Source organism: Elephantulus edwardii, unplaced genomic scaffold, assembly GCF_000299155.1.
Source record: "Elephantulus edwardii isolate Elephantulus edwardi_28Jun2011 unplaced genomic scaffold, EleEdw1.0 scaffold00178, whole genome shotgun sequence".
In the NCBI taxonomy this organism is placed as follows: domain Eukaryota; kingdom Metazoa; phylum Chordata; class Mammalia; order Macroscelidea; family Macroscelididae; genus Elephantulus; species Elephantulus edwardii.
This window is the reverse complement of record NW_006399928.1, coordinates 3,709,067-3,720,074: the sequence shown is the minus strand read 5'-3', so window position 1 is coordinate 3,720,074 and position 11,008 is coordinate 3,709,067. Positions and strand designations below refer to the sequence as shown.

Here is an 11,008-nt window from a genome sequence, read left to right as displayed (position 1 = left end):
TGGCGTACGCCCTTCCCAATTTTGAACCATGCAGTGTTCCCTTGCTCTCTTCTGACGACTGCATTCCTGGTACAAGTATAAGTTTCGCATTAGAATGATCAGGTGTTCTGGGATTCCCATTCTTCTCAGAGTCAGCCATAGTTTGTTATGATCTACACAGTCAAATGCCTTTGCATAGTCAATGAAACACTGGAAGCATACTAGAAGAAAATTCAGAGGTGAGACATAAAGAAAATGAAGAAAATATTAGAATCATGTGGGATGATATAAACAGGAACAGCGTACATATGATTGGGAACCCCGAACATGGGAGTGACAGGGAAATTCACTGAGAAAACTGTGGAAGAAGTACTAGAAGAAAATTTCCCACTTATTTTGAAGAACCAGGAAATCCACATTCAAGAGGCTCAGCGAACACCAAATAGACTAATCCCCAAAAGAAAAACATCAAGACGTATTGTAGTAAAATTCTCCAAATTAAAAGATAAAGATAGAATACTTAAAGTAGCATGAGAAAAACAAAGTGTCAGCTACAAAGGGCAAACAATTAGATCAAGTTCTGATTTCTCAGCAGAAACAAGGCAAGCTAGAAGACAAGAAGGGAATTGCATATACAGAAAGTTGAAAGAAAACAATTGCCAGTCAAGGATCCTATACCCAGCAAAGCTCTCCATCAAATATTAAGGAGAAATTAGATCCTTTGTAGAAAAGAAGAAACTTAAATTTGTGAAAACAAGACCAAAACTATAAGAAATTTTAAGTGAAGTCCATCACATGGAGATGCCAAAGGAAAGTGGATGGACCATAGTAACGAGAAACAACAGAAAAAGAAAAAAAATGGCAATGGTAAAACCTAGCCTGACAATAATCACACTTAATATGATTGGACTAAATGTGCCAATCAAGAGAAAAAGAGTAGCAGAATGGATAAAAAAAACCCCAAAACCATAGCCCATCAATATGTTGCTTACAACAAATGAGAGAGAGAGAGACTCAAAAGGGGGAAAATATACCAAGCAAATGGCAACCTCAAAAAGCAGGAGTGGTAATAATAATCTCTGACAAAATAGACTTCAGAATGAAGACCACCATAAAATATAAGGAAGATATTGATTAAACGCATAATAGATCAAGAAGACATAAAATTCTTCAACATTTATGTACAAAATGATAGACCTGCAAAATACATAAAACAACAGTTAACCGAATTGAAGAAAGAAATAGACAGTACCACAATATTGGTAGGAGATTTCAACACACCACTATCACCAAAGAATAAGTCAATCCAAAAGAAATTCAACAAAGACACAGAAGATCCAAACTATACAATCAGCCAACTTGACCTTGTAGATATGTTCAGGGTATTGCACCCAACTAAAACTCAATTCACTTTCTTCTCAAGTGCACATGGTACATTCTCCTGAATTGATCACATATTAGGACACAAAACAAGCCTTAACACATTGAAGAACAACAACAAACCATTGAAATAATACAAAGTATCTTCACAGATCACAGTGCAGGTAAAGTTCACGAAACAATCCATGTGTAAACTGAATAACTCAATGCTAGAACATGATTGGGTTATAAAAGTAATAAAGAATGAAATTAAAAACATTCCTTTAAACAAACAAAAATGAAAATACAACATATCAAAATCTCTGAGATCCAGCTAAGGCAGTCCTCAAGGAACAGTTCATAGCAATAGGCACACACATAAAAAAGGAAAAAAGAAGATAAATCGAGGGTCTAACTCAACACCTTTATCAAATAGAAAAAGAACAACCTGATTTAATGTAATCTAACAGCCTCTAAAAGAAAAGAAGTTATAAGGACAAGAGCTAAAATCAATGAGATAGAAAACAGAAACAAGTGAAACCATTAAAATAAGACCAGGAGCTGGTTTTTCAAACGGGTCAATAAAATTAACAAACTACTGGAAAATTTAACAAAAGGAAAAAGAAAGAGAAGACACAGATAACTTGATTAAGAAAATATAGATGTGACATCACCAAAGAATCAGATGAAATGAAATAGATAAGATCAAAGTACTATGAAAAGCTATACTCTGATAAATTCGAAAACCTAGTGGAAATGAACAAATTCCTTGAAACTCATGCCTTACCCAGATTGACAAGGACAGATACAGAACACTTGAACAGACCCATCACAAAATAAGGAATTTTAACAGGTCATAAAAAGAATTCCCCGAAAGAAAAGTCCTGGTCCAGATGGCTTCACAGATGAATTCTACCAAACATCCAGAGAGACTCTATCCCCAATTCTACTTAAAGTATTTAAAAAAATAGAAAAAGGTCTCTTCCGTCCTCATCACTTTTGGCTGCTGGCTGTACCGGCATGTGCCAGCAGCCCCCCATGCTCGCCGCCATGCCTCGCAAAATTGAGGAAATCAAAGATTTCCTGCTCACAGCCAGGTGAAAGGATGCCAAATCTGTCAAGATCAAGAAAAATAAGGATAATGTGAAGTTTAAGGTTTGCTGCACCTTTATACCCTGGTCATCGCAGACAAAGAGAAGGTAAACTGAAGCAGTCCTTGTCCAGGTTTGGCAGTGAAGGAGCTGAAATGAACCAACATGCTAATTTGAATTATAATAAAATGTTTTAAAAAAAGAAAAAGAAGGAACACTCCCAGAGTCATTCTATGAAGCAAGCATAAGTCTAGTACCAAAACCAAGCAAAGATTTTACCAAGAAAGTATACCAGAGACCAATATTTTCATGAACATAGACGCAAAAATCCTTAACAAAATTCTAGCCAATAGAATCCAATAATACATCAAAAAATAATTCATCATGACCAAATGAGTTTCATAACAGGTATGCAAGGATGGTTAAACATAAGAAATACAATCAATGTAATTCACCATATTAACAAAGCGAAAAACAAGAACCATACGATTTTAGCAATTGATGCAGAAAAGGCATGTGGCAAAATTCAACACCACTTCCTGATAAAGACACTCAGTAAAATTGGAATAAAGGGAATTTCCTCAACGTAGTGAAAAGTATAAATGCAAAACCAAGAGCCAGTATCATTCTCAATGGTGGTGGTGGTGTTGTTATGTGCCGCAAACTACTAAAAGCATTTTCCTTGCAAACAGACCAGACAAGGACACCCACTGTTGCCACTTCTACTCCATATTGTATTGCAAGTGATTGCTAGGGCAATAGGACAAGAGAAGGAAATAAAAGGCATCCCGATCATCAAAGAGATGGTGAAACTATTGCTATATGCAGATGATATGATAGGGTTCACAGAAAACCCCAAAGACTCAACAAAAAATCAGTTAGAGCTAGTATGCCAGTTTTGTACATTGGCAGGACATAAGCTCAATATAAAAAAAATCAGTGGGATTCTTCTACAGTAACAAAGTGAACTCAGAGAGGAAACCAAGAAAACGATACCATTTACAATAGCCAACCACAAATTGAGATACTTAGAAGAGAACCTTAATAGAAACACAAAAGACCAAAGAAAACTACAGAACAGTTTTGCTATACACAATAAAAGACTTAAATAAATGAAAAAAAATATTCCCTGTGCATGAATAGGAAGACCCAATATTGTGAAAATGGCAATCCTACCAAAAACAATCTAATGTTCAACACAATCCCAATACAGATACCAAATTCATTTGACAAGGAGATCAAGAGGAAAATTGTTATATTCATTTGAAGAGGAAATGGACCCCAAAAAAGCAAAACACTTGTGAAAAACAAAAATGAAGTGGGAGGCATAGCACTCCCTGCCTCAAAGCCTAAAAAACTACACAGCTGTAGTAACCAAAACAGCATGGTACTGGTACAAGGGCAAGCACATAGACCAATGGACCAGAACTGAGAACCCAGAAATAGATCCAGCTATCTACAGTCAACTGATATTCAACAAGGAAATAAAGCCTATCATTTTGGGAAATGACAGCCTCCTAACAAATGGTGCTGGCAGAACTGGACTGCTACCCACAGAAAGTTGAAACAGTATCCACATCTCATATCAAACATGAGAATCAATTCAAGGTGGATTAGACACCTGGGAATAAAACCCCAAACCATAAAGTTCATCAGAGACAAACTGGTATCAAGCTTAGAAGGCCTAGTCTATGGTATAAAGATACTGCCAAATACAGCCAGAAATGCACAATCTGGAGAGGATAAAATTGATGAATGGGACCTTCTAAAGATTAAATCCTTGTGTTCATCAAAAACTTCCAACAGAGTGAAAAGAAAACCTACTGACTGGGAACAAACATTTGGCAATACCATTTCAGACAAGGGTCTTGTATAAAAAATTTACAGAATCCTACAGGGGCCTCTACAAGAAAAAGACTACTAACATAATTACAAAATGGGCAAAAGACATGGAAAGAATTTTCAGAGAGGACGATATTCGGATGACCAACAGACATATGAAGAAATGCTCAAAATCACTGGCAATAAGAGAGATGCAAATCAAAATCACAATGAGATACCATCACACTCCAGTAGCAGTGGCAAAGTTTAACAGGACAGCAAGTAATAAATGTTGGAGTGGACGTGGTGAGATAGGAACTCTTACACATTTCTTGGCAGGATTATAAAATGGTACAATCCCTCTGGAAAGCAGTTTGTCACTTCCTCAAGAAGCTGAACATAGAAATTCCATATGACCCAGGTATTTCAGTGCTTGGAATATACCCTGAGAAAATGAAAACCGATGCCCAGATGGAGAATTGTACACCAGTGTTCGTAGCAGTGTTATTCACTATTGCAAGAACATGGAAACAGCCCAGTTGTCCAGTCACAATGGAATGGATTGAGAAATTCATTTTGAAGGCTACAATCCTTGACCTTCAGCAAACACTTCAGGTCCTCCTCAGTTTTAGCAAGCAGGGGTGTGTCATCTGCATAATGCAGATTATTGATGAGTCTTCCTCCAAGCCTAATTGCCACATTTCTCCTCATAGAGCCCAGCTTCCCAGATAATCTGTTCTGCATATAGATTGAAAAGGTATGGAGATAGGCTACATCCCTGGTGTACACCCATTTTGAACCATTCAGTGTTCCTTTGCTCTGTTCTGACGGCTGCCTCCTGGTCCAAGTATAGGTTTCTTATAAGCATGATCAAGTGTTCTGGGATGCCCACTCTTCTCAGATTTAGCCACAGTTCCTTGTGGTCCGCACAGTCAAATGCGTTTGCATAGTCAATGAAACACAGGTAGAGAATCCTCTGGTACTCCCTGCTTTCAGCCAAGGTCCAGCTAACATTAGCTACTATATCCCTAGTACTACGTACGGCCTCTTCTAAACTCAGTCTGTACTTCTGGCAGTTCCCTGTTGATGTGCTGTTCCAGTCGTTTTTGGATACCTTCAGCAGAATCTTGCTTGCATGTGATATTAATGATAATGTTCGATAATTTCCACACTCTGTTAGATCACCTTTCTTTGGAATGGGAACAAATATAGGTTTCTTCCAGTCGGTTGGCCAGGTGGTTGTCCTCCAGATTTCTTGGCACAACTTGGTGAGGACATCTAGGGCAGTGTCTGTTTGTAGAAATACATCAATTGGTAAACTGTCAATTCCTGGTGCCTTATTTTATTGCCAATAGGATCACACTATTTGATGGGTGGAGGGGTAATGGAAATGGGAAAGATCTGGTGTGAAAAACAATGTATAGGAACTTTGGAGTTGAACCAATAAATGCATATAGTCTTATAAAAAATTGATGTAACAGAACTGTATATGTGAATAAAGTTGAAACGGGCAAAAGAAAAATCACCGTTATCCATTAAGATTATTATTTTTTCTTCTTTTAGATTAAAGAAAATCCAACTATCTATTAATTTAAAAAAATCTATTTGCACCTCTGATATCTAGGGATTTTTAACATTTCTTCATGTTTTGTTTGCCATATCAATGTCTTCTTTGTTGAAATATTCATATCCTTTGCCCATTTTGCAATTGGGTTGTTTACCTTTTTTTAAAAAAAAATATACTGGTTTACTTACAAAGTTTGTATACATTGTTTTTCACACTGGATCTTTCCCCTTTGTTTTACCCACCCCTCCCTCCACCCATCAAACTGTGGGAACCTATGATTAGCAACCTCTCCCCCAATCCCACCCATCCTCACCCCTCTGTTTCCCCCTCCCCTCCTTGAATCCTCATGCTAGTTCTACAATAATAGTCTTATACAGTATTTGTCTTTATGAAACTGAGTTCGTTCACTTAGCATAATGCTCTCCAGTTCCTCGCAAGTTAGGTAGTAATTTACAAAATCATCTCTCCTGTGTGCTGCATAGTATTTCATTGTGTGAATGTACCATAATTTCTCATTCTGTTCCGTTCCGTTCCGTTCCGTTCCGTTCCGTTCCGTTCCGTTCCATTCCATTCCATTCCATTCCATTCCATTCCAGCTGGGCATTTGGGCTGTTTCCATATTCTTGCTATGGTGAATAATACTGCTGTGAACATTGGTGTACATGGTTCTGTTTGTACCTCAGTTCTCATTTTCTCAAGGTATATTACAAGCACTGGAATAGTTGGCTTATATGGAATTTCTGTGTTCAGCTTTCTGAGGAAACAACAAACTGCCTTCTAGAGTAGCTGTACCATTTTACAATCCCACTAACAATGTGTAAGAGTTCCTATCTCTCCACATCCTCTCCAACATTTATTACTTGCTGCCCTGCTAAAGTTTGCCACTGCTACTGGGATAAGAAAGTATCTCATTTGATTTGCATCTCTTTTATTGCCAGTGATTTTGAGCATTTCTTCATGTGTCTGTTGGCCATCCGAATGTCCTCTTCTGTGAAAATCTTTCCATGTCTGTTGCTCATTCTGTAATTGGATTATCCAGTGTTTTTTTTTGGTTTTTTTTTTTTTTTTCCTTCTGGAGGCCTAGGAGTATTCTGTAAACTTTTGTTAGGAGACCCTTGTCTGAGATTGTATTGCCAAGTTTGCTCTTAGTAGGTTTTCTTTACACCTGGTTGGGAAAAGTTCTTGATGAGCGCAGAGATTTAATCTTTAGAAGGTCCCACTCATCAATTTTATCCTCTCCAGATCGTGCATTTCTGGCTGTATTTGGCAGTATCTTTATACCATAGACTAGGCCTTCTAAGCTTGGTATCAGTTTGTCTCTGATGAACTTTATGGTTTGGGGTTTTATTCCCAGGTGTCTGATCCACCTTGAATTGATTTTCGTGTTTGATATGAGATGTGGATACTGTTTCAGCTTTCTGTAGGTAGCAGTCCAGTTCTGCCAGCACCATTTGTTGAAGAGGTTGTCATTTCCCTAAATGATAGGTTTTATTTCCTTGTTGAATATCAGTTGACTGTAGATAGCTGGGTCTATTTCTGGGTTCTCAGTTCTGGTCTATTGGTCTATGTACCTGCCCTTGTACCAGTACCATGCTGTTTTGGTTACTACGGCTGTGTAGTAGGTTTTGAGGCAGGGAGTGCTATGCCTCCTTGTTTTTCACAAGTGTTTTGCTTTTTTGGGGTCCATTTCCTCTTCCAAATGAATATAACAATTTTCCTCTTGATCTTCTTGTCAAATGAATTTGGTATCTGTATTGGGATTGTGTTGAACATGTAGATTGTTTTTGGTAGGATTGCCATTTTCACAATATTGGGTCTTCCTATTCATGCACAGGGAATATTTTTTTCATTTATTTAAGTCTTTTATTGTGTATAGCAAAACTGTTCTGTAGATTTCTTTGTATAGGTCTTTTGTGTTTCTATTTAGTTTCTCTCCCAAGTATCTCAATTTGTGGTTGGCTATTGTAAATGGTATTGGTTTCTTGGTTTCCTTCTGTTGTTGAGATGCTGGAGTAGTCTATAAATTTTAGATATGGGTTCCTTATCAGATGTATTGTTGTTGTTTTTGTTGTTAGGTACCATTGAGTCACCTGCAACTCAGAGCAACCCTATATACAAAATCTCTGAAGCCTGCCCTATTCTGAGCCAGTCTCATGGACTTAGACACACCTACCCCCATTGCCCTAGTCACTGTATCAATCCATCTCATGTAGAGGTTTTCCCTCCTATGCTGTCCCTCCACCCTTCTGAGTATGATGTCTTTCTCCATATGCCCAAAGTATGTGAGATGGAGCTTCAAAAATGTTATCCTCCCAGGAGAAACTTGATTTCAACCTGTCCAAGACAGATCTGTTTGTTTTCTTGGCATTCCATGGTATGTTCAAGGCTCTTCTCCAGCACCAAAACTCAAAGGCATCAATTCTTTTTCTATCATCCTTAGTCATTATCCAGCTCTCTGATGCATAACAAGTAATTGCAAAAACTATGGCCTGGATCAGTCACACTTTTGTCTCTACACTGACATGGTTGTTTCTCTGTATCCTTGAGAGTTCCCTGACAGCAGATTTACCTAATGCATTTCGTCTTTTGATTTCCTGATGCTGATGCCAAGAGTGTTGATTTCCAAATATTTTTTCCCCAGTGTGTAGCTTTCCTTTTTACCCTGTTGGAGAAGGTTTTTTATGTGCATAGGGATTTGATTCTTAAAAGGTCCCATTCATCTATTTTGTTCTCTCCTGGTTGTAGGTTTTTCATTATACTTGGAAGACTGTTTATGCTGTGGATTAGGGCTTCTAGAGTTCTTCCAGAAATGTTAAAAATCACTATCAGAGACATGCAAATCAAAATCACTATGAGATGTCATTTCAGCCTTATAGCAAGGTTCAACAGAGAAGCAAACATTAAATGCTGGCGAGGTTGTGGAGAGAGATTAGAATCCTTATTCACTGCTGGTGGGAGTGTAAAATTGTTCAACCACTATGGAAGGCAGTTTGGTGCTTTCCCCAAAATTTAACATAGAAATAACATTTGACGCAGTACTGCCACTACTGGGAATATACCCAAAGAAACCATAACCACCATCCAAAGAGATACATATACAGACCCATGTTTATTGCTGCATTATTTACAATAGCAAAGAGGTGGAAGCAACCTTAGTGTCCATCAACGAATGGATAGGAAAACTGTGGTATATTCATACAATGGTATGCTATGCAGACCAAAAAACAGTGAACTTGTAAAACATTACACAACATGCGGGACCCTGGAGGACATCATGCTGAGTAAAATATCTATCACAAAAGGACAAGTACTGCATAGCACCACTGTTATTAAGCAGGTCTGACATGGGGAGTTGGGAGGAGAATAGGATAAGAGTGGATAGATAATGACCATTGCATTGGAACAGATAAGGAAAGAACTGTTTAAAAGGAACATATTTGCACACCCATGTTTATTACGGCTTTGTTCACAATAGCAAGGAGCTGGAAACAATCTAAGTGCCCAACAACAAACAAATGGATAGAGAAGCTGTGGCATATTCTCACAATGGAATACTACGCTGCATTGAAAAACAAGGAACTCATGCAATATTATTCAAAATGGGTGACCCTGGAGGACATTATGCTGAGTGAAATATCTCAGTCACAAAAGGACAAATACTGCGTGGTGCCACTGTTATAAAACAGGACGGGCATTGGGGTTGGGGGGAGACTGAGAAAGATGGGATAAATAATGTATACTGCATTGAAACAGATGAGGGAGAAAACGGTTTAAAAGTGATATATAATTAGGTATTTTTGCCATGGTAGGAGTCCAGAACGAAAGCTGCATAGTGGAGTGGACTTGGGGAGTGGGATTGGAAAACAATAAAAGAAGATTTCCTTTACTTTTCAAAGAGAAGAGTGTTCTGGGGGGGAGGGGTGAACAGGAAGAAAAGTACAACAATGAATGAATGGACATGCAAAGTCTCTGTAAATTTTCATTGAAATTAATAAGTAAAATTTTTTTAAAAAGGAACATGTGATTAAGCATTATATGTATGACTATAGCCCAGAATAAGAGGTACATCATTGCAAAGAGGACTTGGGGGGGGGGAAGGACGGAGGCGGGTAATTGTGCAACAATGAATGAATATTAAAAAATGTCAACTGGGGAAGGAGAAGGGAAGAGCAGGGTTAAAATATGCAACAATAAATGAATGAAGATCTAACTTCCCTGTAAACATTTGTTAAAATTGCAATTAATATGGAATTTCATTCTTAAAAAAGCAATTTGCAAATAATTTAAAAAGTTAAGTCATATAGTTAACTGAAATAAATCAATCATTGAAGTACAAAAAATATGAATAGAAATTGAAAAACATTTTAAGTCAGCCAGAATTTGTTTCTTTGATGACTACATCACAGCTTAAGAGTTCTTGTCCCATTGAAGATCTTAGTAAGAAATGATTTCTGATCTCAAAAGATTTTTAACTAATAGGAGAGAGATAAAATGTGCAACTGAGTAACTGCAACAGGAGAATGTGTTCTAAATTTCATACACAGATTTCAAACAGCAAAAGTAGTTCAGACTTGAAAAATGACTAGGTTTGGTGGAAGAAGCTGTGTTGTAATATGTAGTTAAGAGGGATGGGCCAAGCACTCTTATGTGATAGAAGTATTTATTTTTGTTTGTTTTTGTTCATACATTGTTGCACATTTTCCTTCCCCTGTCTACTTTTTAATGTACCTCTTGTTCTAAATTGTTGTTATACATATATTGCCTAGTCATATATTCCTTTCAGACAGTTCTTTCCCTCATCTGTTCCAATGCAGTGTTCATTACCTATCCACTCTTTTCCTAGTCTCCCTCTACCCACCATGTCAGTCTTATTTTATTATAGCAGTTTCATGCAGTATTTGTCCTTTTGTGAGTGAGATATTTCACTCAACATAATGTCTTCCAAGGCTCACCCTTGTGTAATATTTTACGAGTTCATGGTTTTTCAATGCTGCATAGTTTAGGAAAAAAAAACCCTACACTCCGTTTGTAGATGGGCATTTGGGTTTCTTCCATTTGAGCCATGGCTCTGGTTTCTTTAGAGTATATTCACAGTACTGGAATTTCTGGGTCAAATGATGTATCAAATTTCCAACTTTTTTATTATTTTATTTTTTTAATAATTTTAATGAACATTTATAGAGCATTTGGA

The 11,008-nt window shown here is 37.4% G+C and overlaps 2 pseudogenes; one reads left to right on the top strand and one right to left on the bottom strand.

Moving 5' to 3' along the window:
- The window catches only part of LOC102874640, an 11,202-nt pseudogene extending 8,812 nt beyond the window's left edge, over positions 1–2,390 (bottom strand).
- Positions 2,389–2,588, top strand: LOC102877445 (annotated as a pseudogene).
- The last annotated feature ends 8,420 nt before the right edge of the window (positions 2,589–11,008 follow it).